Here is a 13729-nt window from a genome sequence, read left to right as displayed (position 1 = left end):
TGTCGTCCGGTCTTGATTGGTTTAGACCAATCAAACTGGCTCATTTGAAACTGGTCTGAGCTTAGAGAGAAAATTGAAAATTCATATTGTCTATGTACTGTATGTTGCCTAATTTGGTTAAACATTAAGGCTAACCAAACTGAATGAAGCTAACAGTCTAATTATCAAAGTGACAGCCGTAAAACATTGTTGTTTTGTGCTTGAACTGGTAGCAAAATGTTTCTAGAACCACTTTCTAGAGAGTGAGTCCTCCAACCGCAACTTCCTCTAATAATCCATCTCTGCCCTGTTCAGAATATATCTGTTTTCCAGGCTGACGGAGGACTGTTAGAGAAACCAGCGGGTGGAGAAACCCAAGACGACAAACTGTGATTAACTCAAGCCCAGAATCTAGACTGTAGTTTCTAAATGCTGCTTCAATGTTTCAGTTAAAACAGTCTGATTTCTCATCTGAATTGTGACTCTGGCACTTTTATTTATGTAAATCAGATTTCTATTGACATTTTTAAGGGTAATTTGCTTGTAAAGTGCAAACATCTCTGGGCAGTAGCTTAGTCACACGTCTGTGTTTACATATGAGCGTCCGCTCTTTATTTCCCTGCTAGTGAATCAATACATCTCGGGTTCCTTCCACAATATCTCTGTGTCCCCCCCCCCCCCCCCCGCATCATTAAGAGGTCTTCCTTTGGTGTTCGGTTGCTTCTGGAAATAATTGTTAACAATGCAAAGCAGCCTTGTGAATAACTCACAGCAGTAAACGTGGAGGAGGAGGAAATCCATAAGAGAGTAATGAGTTTAGGCCACCGGCAGCAAAGTAAATATTTGCAGAGTTAATAAAGCCAATCCATTGTCCGATTCAATTAAGCAGGAGCTTTATTGCAATTCTATCCTGCAACTTGTTCATCGGCTGTTTATTGACCCAAAGAGTGCCGTGGCGGCTTGTAGCCGGACACCTTGAAACTGGGCGAAAAAAAAACAAAAAAACTCCAAGAACCGTCCAGCCTTCTGCGACAATTAATCTCCTTGACTGGTCGCTGCATCCATCTCCACAACATAACTTTATCTCCCCCACCTTAAGGTGCAATCTCATAAGAAGCAACGGCATCTGATGGGCGCATGAGTGATGGTCCGCTTGGAGGGAGAAAGTGCTGCTTGATGAGATATTAATCAGGCGATGTAGGCAGGAAGGTTGGATACTGATGGAGATGTTGCAGATCTGAAGCGTCTCCTGCGAGGCGGAGCTTGTTGGAGGGAAGGGGATAATGAATGTCCCTCATTAGCATATTGTCACTGGTTGTCTTGTTTACTCCGAGGTGTTTGCCAAGCAGCTCTCTCCAAGGAGAGGACGGCCGCTTTCCCGCAACTTCTGGGGCAAACACTGATATGCTAATGCGCATGCAGGCAAACACGCATTCAGTGGATGCTCACGCACCAAACTTTGCTGTTTGAACAACCTGCGATGACTGAGTTGATGCTCCCTGGGAGCGGGGCGGGGCTCAGCATGGCGAGCCTTAAGTATTCCTAAGATTTCAAATCAAGCATTGACAGAAGCATCCCAGTGACCTGCGGTTCAGGATGGGTTCAGTCAGCCCTTCCTCCACTCAGAACTCGCTGCTAGTCTGCTTTAGCAGCCACAATGACTTTACTGTAATCAAAGAACCGACAAAAGACCTCTTCCATTCCGCCGCCTGCCTCTGTGTACAGTATAATAAGCTTCCATCGTGCTCCCACGTGGAGGAGCGGACGACTGGCGCAGTAATTTAGCATTGAATGAGATGCAGGTGATCAAAGTCTACCTAGTCTTTTTGATTCTCCAGAATGGCCAACCTCCCCACCCCCCCAACACCCCTCTGCTATGCCTTTTGAACATCTTAAGATTCCTCCAGGAAAAAAAGAAAAAAAATGTTATTCCTGCATTCTTCTTGTAGATATTCCCCACCTGGTTGGGAAGCTGGCGCGCTCACGCTTTTACAGAGGAGATTTCATGGAAAGGAAAAGACGAGCAGCTTTTGCTGAAAAGCAGAACAGATTCAATGTTGTTCAAAATCTTAGAAAAATCCTGTCTTTTGTGAAATTACATCCAGAATCCCTTGGATTTTAAACGTAAAGGTCCAAAACCTACAAATTGGCATCAGCATGTACATCATAGTTTCACGTTTACAGATTTTTCTGTGGGAGTCCAGATTATTTTTTCGTAGATCATATCAAAAATATTTGAAAGAAAATTTGCTGTTTGCAGAACAGCCAATCCAGGAGCTGCATTTTTTTCCGTTGGTGCTGATTGGCTGAATCTCTAATAGCAGATGGATGTCAGCTTATACGACTTCTGGCATTACTGATATGTTTTATAGCGATGTTAGGATCAAACTCCAACACAGTTTTGCTTATTGATCTGCAGCATCTGTTGCGTCGCAGTCGTCATTCGTTGGGAAAACCTCCACTTCCAGTTCCCACATCTAATTAGAGGAATTCTGGGGATGAAGTCCGCCGGTAGGGGGAAGAAATCCCAGGGATTCCCGCCGTCCTCGTCTCCTCCGGTCCCCTCAACTCATCTGGGGCTCCAAATCCATTTTTTTTCCCCTTTTTGGGGGGGAATTACGTTGAGCAGTTCAATAATTCAGATTAGAGCTCATGTTTATTAATGCCCTACATCTGTGCAAACAACGTGTCAAGCCGAGAGTTTATTGTAATTGCTTGAGCAAACAAAACCTGAAAGAAGCAATTTCCAGTTACAATGTGCAGAGACAAGTAATGAGGCCATTGGCATTCCGCTCCCATCGCCTTTTCATCGGCCCGGCTTGGTGTGTGATGGATATTTTTATAAGGAATGAAGGTGGTGGGATAATGCAGCGGCGCCACTTGAGGCAGGTTAGTGATTAAAGATAATCATCATTTTCCCGACCTTCCTGCAGGATCTTATTAGGTTTTCCTTTAGCATTACTTACTCTGACTTCCTGGTGGGACTGAACGGCGGCTCCGCCGTCCCCTCCGCTACTGATTCACATCCACTGACGGAGGGAAAAATAATATTTCTTCACACAAAACAAATTCTGACTCGCTGTATTTTTAAAATGGCCGTTAGGAACTGGAGCTACAGGAGAACCCTTGATTATACAATCAGGTGTTCCTTTATAACCTGGAAAAGTCGGTAAGAGTTTGGAATTGAATGAATTTTCCAGGTTTGCATAAGAAAAGAAGATCATTTGTAATCCCAGAGATCACAAACAGCTGAGACTCGTACAGTTTCATCCATCCATCCAGTTTATTAAACTCGGGCATATTTGTAGATCCAGATCGTCTCTCTGGTGTTCACAGTGTTTGTTTCCAGATGGTTGAAAGCAACCGGGGGCTTATTCTGCAGCAAGCAGCCGCTAACGCTGCGCTCCACGAGGACCGAGGACGACTGCTGATGTCTTCACTTAGCGACGCTCAGACTCAGACATGTGTTCTGGTGGATTAATACAGTTTAACAAGCCCAAACAGTCAGCTGGGGATAACAGTGTTGTTTTAGTTTTTGTCTATTTGAAGCAGAATTGGTTTAATGTGACTAACCTAATTAAGGTCTTTATTACCTCATTTTGCTTATATAAGTCAAAGACAGAATTACTATAATCAAAAGTTACTTAAAATGACTTGAAAGCAGATTTTCACTAAAAAAAGCTACTTTAACAAGTTCTGATGGCTCTTGCTCTGCTTTTCCCACATTTATTACTTAATTTGCCATAACAGCTTCCAAGGTTAATGTCTGTTTCTACAGTGGTTTATGACATTGCTGGGCACTGATAGTTAAAAAGCTAGCTAACATTACTTCCACCACTAACGCTAAAGAGCTACACCAGCCTGATAGTTTGGATTATCATGTTAGAAGCTAATTTTAAAGTGCTAATTTCAAACATTTTGATACTCAGCCTTTGTCAATGACCCAATGTGTGTTTCACACCTGTCAAGTCTCCTGTTTTGGCCAGAAAACTACAATTTCTTATCCCCATCCACCAGTCTCCCATTAGCTTTACCCCCTCCCTGACATTAGCTTTCATGGCTAAAGCTAATGTAAGAACTTAAAGCTCTTACACCCGGAGGGCGACATTACCCATATTCTCAAATCCAAAACTTGACAGGTATGCTGTATCGCCCTCAGCAAGGTCAAATTATTCACTACACACCTTTCTGTGCAGTTTGTGATTCAGAATGTGATTCTTTGGATCAGATTTTTCTCTCATTCAGTTTTATAGTTGTTTAGTTTTGCTAACCTTGGTTATTTAGCCAAATTAACCAAGGTAGTGTTTTGGTCAGACAACACCCAGGGCATCAGTAGATTTTGAAACTGCTTACCGTTCTACGGCGATACATTCTGAGTACAGAATTAACGTAATTTGCTGCGTAAACAGTCTTCACCCCTTCAGAATAAGAGCATGGATGACAACTTAAAGATTTCCTCACAAAACTACAACACAGAACTTAATTCAACTGAAAGTTTACAAGATGGCCACATAAATTTGCTAAGTTTGCTAAATGTTTTAAAAGTTAGATAAAAATTAGCTCTGTTAGCGCATTAGCATATTATCAGAAGTGTTGCCACCTCTTGTTTTCGATGTTGAATAACTAATTTTGAATATCTTCCCTGACCTTTTTCCTGTGTCTTCTGAGACAAACTAATTGAGGAACTGATGTGACATTAGCCATCTTATGTGGTATTGTCTTAAGTTTTTGTGTATTTTTTTCATATTACTTGAATCATTGTTGTTGTAATTGACAGTAAATGACTACATGTCCACATATATTAGAACACATGACTGGTGTTGAGTTTATGTTTATATTCATGATCTATAATTTTTATAGATATCAAATGGTCAACTCAACTGAAATCTGCCACTGCCAACAAGGTAGACCAAATGCCTTCTGGAGAAAAGTTTTATACTGTCAGGTTAAGTTGAGCAAGGGCTTAATTTGGAGCAGTTGAGATCAGACTAGGATGACTGAACCAACTATAAAGCACGGTAGTGGCAGCATCTCTTCAAAGGTTGTGATAGATGAGGAAATTATTTACCAGATATCATCCAGTTATTTTTAATGCTCCGCTTTATTCCAGTTTGTGATGTCCAGATGTAGTAAAGGGCATAATCAGCAAAGCGGAGCATGCTGGTCCCGCTGTAACTCAAAGTGCTGCGTTAACTGTACGTTAACTACACATGTTTTGTTTACAGCAAAGTGTTTAGGCTGCAGCTCTGCCTGACGGCTCGCGCTCACCAAATCCCCCTCATGATTGATAGATTTATTTGTCACTGCTGTCTGGAGAGCGAGCGGCCCGCGGCCCGCCTGAAGCCGGGGACCATTAATCAGTGTAAATACCGCTCGTCTTACACACATCAGGAAGTCCCTACATGGGGACGTTTGACACCAGGGAATAGCGGCTAAGCATATTCGCAGGAAAATCGGAGCTGGACTGCGTGATCAGGGAAGCGGTGGTGAGCGTTGCTGCTGACGCAAACTGGGAGGAAATTGGTAATTTTTGCAGCTTGGCTCAGGTTGTGGAAGTTGAGACAGTAGAGTGTGTTTTGATTAATGGCTCCTTCAGATGTCTCCATGTTGACTATTGATACATCTGATATCCGCAGCTGCTATTTACTCCGACATAATCCTCTGTCTGCATTTATTGCAACCTGTTCCGATAATTAAATTCATTTAGGGTAAACACATATGATGATTATCACACGTAGTTAATGTGGAGTATAACAATGGTCAAACATATTAATTTCACTGTTGTCCAGGAATGATCCGATTGGGTGACTTCTCAGGGGTTTCCATTATCTTTGCATAAATGCGCACCTTGTCATTACTTATTGCTTAATTAGCACACCGCCTAATTAAATCGGCATTAATCAAGGAGACAGAGGTGGCGCTTGGGGAGCGCTTTATACATGTTGGTGATACTGTACTTTATTATCCAAGGAAGCATAAATCAAACACCTCCTCCTCTGTGGAATCCCCTGATAACAGTTTGTGGAAATAATGGAAACGCTGCCCGGTGCTGCAGGTGCCTGGGTGTCTGCAGGGGAGCAGAGGTTCAAACGGCGGCGCAGGAGGGGGAAACAGGAGACGCCAGGAAAAATATGCACCCCTGCAAAGGTTGTGTGATCTTTATTTACAGTGGCGTAATCTAAAACAGAACATTTTCAGAAAATCCCAAACTTAAGTTTGAGGTAAATATTTTATTAGCAAGTGAAATATTTAGTTAAGCTAAATATGTAGTTTATAAAGTAAATATTCAGCTGCAAACAAATTATTAGCAAGCTAAATGTTCAGTTTAGTTTGAAGCTAAATATTTAGCTAACAAGTTCAATTTTTAATTTGCGAGCTTAGGTCCAAGCTAAATAGTGAACAAACAAAATGTTTAACTTTAGTTTAAAGCTCAATATTGATCTGTGTAAACTGCTTGAAGCTGGTTAGTTTGAGCAAAATATTTAGTTAGCAAGCTAAATATGTGGTTAATAATGTAAATATTTACCTCCAAACTAAATAGTTATCAAGTTAAATGTTTGGCTAACTAAATATTTAGCAAACTTTCTAGCTAACTATTGACTTGGCCAGCTCAATATTGAGCTTGCTAACTAAATATTTACTTAGCAAGCTACATGTGTAGTTTATAAAGTAAATATTTAGCTCCAAACAAAATAGTTGACAAGGTAAAAGTTTAGCTTAAGTTTAAAGCTAATAACTTACCTAGGAAGCTAAATATTTAGTTGTCAAGCTACTTATTTAGCTAACAAACAACTTGCTAGCTAAATATCCAACTTACTATTGAACTTGCTAACTAAATATTTAGCAAGCAAAAATCTTTACCTTTAGTTTACATCTAAATATTTAGGAAAGCAAGATTCTAGCTAACTATTAAGCTTGCTAACTGAAAATGTGTTGTAAGTGAGCTCCAAACTAATAGATTTAAAGTATTTGTGGCATGTATAAATTAATGAATAACATGGTGAAAATATGTCTGCAATATTAACCCATTTTTTTCTCTTAAGTTAAATAAGCCAAACTATTGCTGTTAAATTTTGACTGTATAACTTTACAAACAGCAGCCCATAGTCTTGTACCATGCTATGTGAATGTTTTTTTTTTATTTTATTTTTTTACTACCGTTCTCCTGACTTATACTTTTGCATAGGGAGACATTCTCTGTCCAAACCATGGTTTTGATTAAAATATGCAAATAGCTGAAATATGACAGAAATTGTACTATAACCACAGAACATTTATTGAGGTTTTTCAGCATCACTATGACGGATGTCAGGTGTGTGAACTCCAGCAGAATAAATGAAACAAGAAAACTGAGGGATCATGTGGTCCAGAGCAGGCTGAGGACAGATGCTGAACTAGACGGTGGCTGAAAATAGTAGTGTGAGCTGGAACTGGAAGGGGGGCGGGGCCAGTCATCTCTTGGTAATTAAAGGTGTTTTAATCGTGAGGGTATTACGTGGTGGAAGGGAGGTCAGCCCCCCATCCCATGAGGAATGGTGGGCACGCTCAGGTCTTCCAGCCTAAGAGGATTTCAGCCCCGGTCCTCCTGGGGAAGGGTGCTGCAGTTCCCCCCTCTCCATCAGTACGGCACACTGGAAAACCCCGATTAACTCCCCCCCCATCATGTAAATGAAGGAGCCTTGTGCTTTCATAGTCGGGTGGGGTAGGAGTTGAGGGGGGGCTTGTCAGTCAGGCTTGGCCGTCCCTTGATGTGCTCCATTGTAATTCTAGGTGTGCCGTTCAGATAGGAGCACAAGGTTGATTCATCCCCACAGGACTCTAAAGGTGGAGCCGCTAAGTTTTCAAAGTGACTCAAAATGAGGAGAGCGGATGAGGGAGGGGTCTGCCTCTTGTCAGCTCTGTCTCAACCCATCACACACATTGGTTTTGAACATGCTGCTGTCTGACTTTGTGATAGTACATAATGGGGATTCTGACAGTTTAGGTGTTCCCTAAAGACAGCAGGACTCGTTCACACACACTTAGAGGTATAGTCTGCCTGGTTCACAAACACTTACAGGTGCGGTCTGCATCATTCACACACACTGAAGTTTTCTGCTCCAGTGAAGAATTTCTTCTTCTGTTTCCAGACTAACTCTTCAGAGGTCACTTCATACTGCGCTCCTCGCACTTTTAAGTTCAATCATGATAAAATTTATGGAGGTTTTAATAAACATTCACATGTAAGAGTTGCCAAAGGCGCCTTTAATCCACCATATGTTGCTTATTTTCACAATGTTCTCTGATTTTTTGCATTTATTAAGAGTTCATCTTAACCCTTAAAGTGGCCTGAAAATCCAAACTGGATAAATTAGGACCTGGAGGCACGCTGCCGTTCTCCAGAACCTCCACAGTTTCTCCTCCCTGTCACTGACTACACCAAATGACCCGATTCAGAACCCTCAGTGACCCGGTTTCCTTCTTCAACTCTGACAGGTCGCTCCATCCTCACCATCATTAGTGGGAATCCCAGAACCAAACTCGTCTCCAACGCTAACGACTTCCTGACTTCAGGAAAAGCGTCTGCCAGAAGGAAAGTTGATGATTTATCTGAATTGTTCTTTTTTTCGGGTTTAAATAATTTTGGTGCATCAATTAATTGCTGTTATTGTAGAATGCTAGTGATGGTCTCTTGGTTATTCCAGAAGGTTTAGGATAATTTCTCTGCTTCTTCCATCATCAGTTCATCTTGAAGCGAAACACCTCAGCATGATTCTGTCACTTCTTGAGAATATTCAATTCAGTTATTGATGGGGCTCATCAGATTAAAAGCACATTTTGAAAACAACCTTTAAGCAGGTTTTAAACATGAAGGCCACATAAAATTCTAATCTTAAATCTCATGTTTTCATTCAGTGTAAGCAGATAATCATCATAATTAACAGAAACAAAGGCTTATCAGTTAATGTTAAATATTGAGCTGTACAAACTAAGCTTTTATTTGGAGCTAATTGTTAATATTTAGTTACTAAGTTAAATATGTAGTTAATAATGTAAATATGTACCTCCATTTAGCTATCTAAATGTTAAATGTGGCTAACTGTTTAGCTAACTAGCTAAATATTGATCTGGCCATACATTGAGCATACTAACTAAATATTTAATTATCAAGCTAGATATGTAGTTTATGTAATAAATATTTAGCTCTAAACAAAAGAATTGGCAAGATAAACATCTAGCTTTAATTTGAAGCTAATAGTTTAGCTAGGACGCTAAATATTTAGTTATCAAACTATTTAGTTAGCAAACATCTTGCTAGCTAAATATTGAGCTTGCTAACTGAGCATTTAGTTTGAAGCTAAATATTTAGGAAGTTAAATATGTAGTTAATAAAGTAAATATTTAGCTCCAGATTAAATATTTAGCAAGCAAAATCTTTACCTTTAGTTTATATCTAAATATTTAACTAGCAAACTGATTTCTAGCTAACTATTCCTGGGTGCTGAGCCGGCCCAAGAAACAAACCAAACCAACCTTTAGCTTGGTATGGTTTGCTAAGCTAAAGGTTAGCTTGGCAAACCAAACCAATCTGGAACATCAAATAGAAAAATTAGTTTTAATACCAATATTGAATGTATTTTATTGAAATAAAACGTAGATCAATTGAAATGTTTTAACTTTACCTTTTTAAGACTTAAAGGAACTGCTAAGTTGACTTACAACCAAAATATGAAGTATAATTTTCACTGTTTGATGTCTATGTGTTACCATAGTTACAGTCTGAAGCTAGGAGATCAATCCTCTCTTTGCGTTTGACTTTGGTTTGTCCACAAATAAATCTCAGTAAATAACAGCCAGGACTTGCGTATATCTACTGTTGTTATGTTTCTGCTGAGCTAAAGGGTTTCTCCTTCAGCATTTAGTCCAGGATAGTTCAGAGGAACATCCCACCTCTTAACGCCTTGACCTCGTAATCAGACCGCCGGCGCAACAAGGCAGCAAACAACTGGTGTCATGTTATCAATTTATCCAACATGACACAGTAATAACTGCAATAAATGAACATGTACTTGGGGAAACGGCGGCGTTGCAAATTGGAAAGCGGAGAGTGTGAGACGTGCGTCTCGCCGAAGGAAGGAGCGATGAAGATGATGGAAAATCTAATATGAAGGAAGACAAGTGTTTACATTGCAGCGCTGTGCGTTTTCCATCCTAAGTGCTCTCCGTGTGGAAGTGAGCCTCGCGGGGCTTCTTGCTGCTCCAGACTGGAGCTGGTAAATAAAACCTCGCTGTCTGATCTGATGAAACGCATTCAGAGCTTTATTCTCATTATTTTTGGCTGGATTTGTTCAGGGAGCGTCTGCAGGTGCTTTCTCCTCCCTCTCGGGTCAGTTTTCACTTGGTTCCACTTTCAGAGTCCAGATCAATCCATCAATCACAGAGAAAAGCATTTCAAAGACATTTTGACTCAAGCTTACATCACAATACATATTTTATCCACCTGGCCAAGCTCTCCAGTCACTCTGACATCAGTTCTGGGCCTTGGGCGGCCGCCGGCACTGGCTCCCTTTATTCTCAAAGCCCCGGGCGCTTCGCACTTCAGCAGCTCTGCACACCAGACACATCAGCTCTTACAAACACACAGTGCTGATAAAATGTGGCGCTGCAGTCTGCCGCGCCTCTCCAGAGAGCGGTGGACCCACAGCATGGCCGAGTCGCCTGGAAGGACCAAAGCAGACCTTGTTGTTGGTTTTTCTCTCTTCTCAGTTCATCAGTTTATGTTCAGCTCACCTCGTCTCTGTCTCTCTAACATTTCTTTTCCTCAGCAGATGAACTCTCTGGTCTCCATTGTTACCACTGGTTCCTGCTGATGTTCTGCCTGGGCTCCATGTCTTGTTCTCCTTGTGGGTTTTCTGTTTCTGATATTAACCCTTCGCCGCGGTTCCGGTCCACAGGAACCTCAACCGACCAAACTGACTGGCTTGGTTTTAAAACCAGTTGCAGGATGAGCCAGACGTTTCCAGATGTTCCACTTTTTTCTCATCAGTCAAGTTTTGGGGAATCCTCAAACTTTGTTGTACGTTTTTTTTGCCAGAAATGGTCAGCAGTTATTTTACTGTGATGGACATCATTGTTGCCCAGAATCTCGTTGTAGTTGTTGAATCGTTGACATTGACCCTAACTGAGGCCTTCAGTTGTTGTTGTTGTTACTTCTGGACATCCTGGATGAGTCGTTGATTTACTCTTGGCGTAATTTTGGTCAGTTGGCCTCGCCTCAGACGGTAGTCCACTCATCCACGCTTTCTGTGTTTGTGAACAGTGACTCTCTCTACGTTTCATTGGAAACAGCTTTGGAACCCTCTCTACAGACTGACAGAGCCTACTTCATGTTGTTAGACAGGTTCTGTTAGATATTTTTGTAATGTTACATGCAGTAATCAGGCCTGGGTGTGAAACCTAAAAAAGGGCTCATTCCAGATAATGAACTACACAATAAATCAGACAGCTATATTTTCATAAAGGACCAGGTTGGTTTGGATAATGTCCATCCTTTAATAAAAGAAATTATCACTTTGAAACTGCCAGTATGATCTTGTTGATTGTCTAAATGTCATAATCTGTAGATGTCCTACTTTAACCAATATGAGCCTAAAGCATTGGAGCGTGAACAAAAAGCAAAAAGAGTTTTGTAAAATGCTGACATCTCAAATGAAGCCCCCACTAATCATGCTGTGGGTTCTCATGGCCGGTCATGAAGGTTGATTCTTCCCCTGGTGAGGTTGATTCCTTTGTGCTAATGCTTTGGACTAAGACCCAATGATCATCTGGTTCTGGTTTTCTGACAGAATCCAACAGAATTGTATTTATTCAGGTGCTCTAAATATGTACAAGCCCACAGGATCACAGATCCTCCACTGTACAGTGGTAACAAGGTGTTGTTAAATGTGACTTGTAATACAAGTAAAGGACTGGATGGACGAATGCTAACACTGATGCATTTTTTTGCTGTCAAGTCTTATCCACACAGCTAACAGGAGGAATGGAGAATTATTGGGTTTATGTCTTTCTGCTGATGGGAAGAAGATGCTCTAACTCTACCTGAGTTTCAGGTAATGCTCATCTTGGACTTTACATAGCAAATCATTAATATGGTGAATATTTGGACAGGATTGCCCTAGTCATTGATGGATGTTCATGATTCTGTACCAATGATGACTTCCTTTTCACGACTAGTCCCGTTCTACCTCTGTCCATCATTTTGTGTCTGTATTACTTGGAATCTAGAGTGGCTTGGCTCCTGTAGGAACCTGGCTGTATGAAACGGGGGTGCCGTCATGTACAGCATGAAGAGTGTAGTATCAGCGGCAGCCTTCAGGGCCATGATGAGGGTAATGTTGGGTTTTCTTGGAGAACAGCAGCTTGGAGAAGGAAGCGGAGCCCCAGTTGGAGCTAGCGGTGTTGTTCGGCTGATTCTCGGCGCTAACAGCTGCCCCTGACATTAACACAATGGGAGAGAGAACGAGCACGCTCCTTGTTAGGGATCATTTATTAACTGAGATCATCTTTTCGTTAGCCTTGGGGTAATGACTAATGTCAATGGCAAATTTCACAGTTGTCTAGAGAAATGAATTAGATTTGCAGTAAAAGCCCCCTTGGCTTGTTGTACATGCTCATTTGCTGGAATTGGTGAACTTGGAGGAGTGTAAAGAAGCGGAGGATCCTCCCCCTCACCAGACTCTGACCTTTTTCTCTCATTATGAGAGGAAAAGACCAGAGAGGATCTATAAAAAGAAGCCTTACAGTACGCGCCGCAGCCTTACAGTCAGCCATGCAAATGAGACCTATAGACTATGGATGCCGATGTGAACGTTTAGTTGTGCACACGGGCACCCCAGCAGAGCCAGGCTGGCTGTTTGTGCGTCTGTGTCTGCTCAGTTCAAAGATTACGACTCTGCCGGTTTTTTCCTTAATCCACCCATTGAGCAGAAGCGGAGCAAGGAGACAGAATAGAGTGGGGACAACGACCCCCCACCGCTGGCGACTCATGCCATCCCAACGCTCACCTCCGCCTCCCATCTTCTCTCTGCTCCGACCCAAACCCGGATGCGTACAAAGGAACCTGTCAGGATGAACAGAGACAGAAACAACCCTCCACCTCGCCCTGAGGGGCTGCCAGCCATGACTATTGGTCTCCCTGAAAACAGCACTCTCCTTTCTCCCCGTTCCTTTATGTCCAGGACAGACGGCACAAAGCGCCGATTCACCCGGCCCGGCACTCTCAGCCTGCAGGCAGCCACTATTGGCCCATGTGCTGTTGGCTCACAGCGAGGGGTTAATTACACACAAGGTTAACAAAATAGGAGACAAAAATCAGCTTGAGGAGAGGCCTGGGACCCGGGAGGGAGCAGGGGGATGAAGTGGCTCCTGGAGCACAATGTGCTAACGGGTGTTGGTGTCCATAGACCTGGAGACCAGGAGACCAAGAGACCTGGAGACTTAGTGATCAGAAGAACACTGTACCATTGTATATATTGGCAGGACCGAGAGGACAGCCCTTTGTCCTTCATGTTTCACACAGTTTGAACAAACAGAAGGGTTTCTCTGCGGTTCTGGGGGTAAAACCAGAAGTTAACTAGAGGATTAAGTCCATGGACTGAGGCGGCCATGTTGGAAGCAAGAGTTATCCTCGGAAATTTCCATTTTCAGTTTTAAGACTAAGTCGGACAAATCTTTATTTAAAAAGTGTCTCTAAAAGTTGATAACGTTTAAT

Source organism: Poecilia mexicana, unplaced genomic scaffold (genome assembly GCF_051168715.1).
Source record: "Poecilia mexicana isolate PSO_F unplaced genomic scaffold, ASM5116871v1 scaffold_2, whole genome shotgun sequence".
NCBI classification, from domain to species: Eukaryota; Metazoa; Chordata; class Actinopteri; order Cyprinodontiformes; family Poeciliidae; genus Poecilia; species Poecilia mexicana.
The sequence above is the reverse complement of the archived record's forward strand: the minus strand, read 5'-3'. Positions refer to the sequence as shown.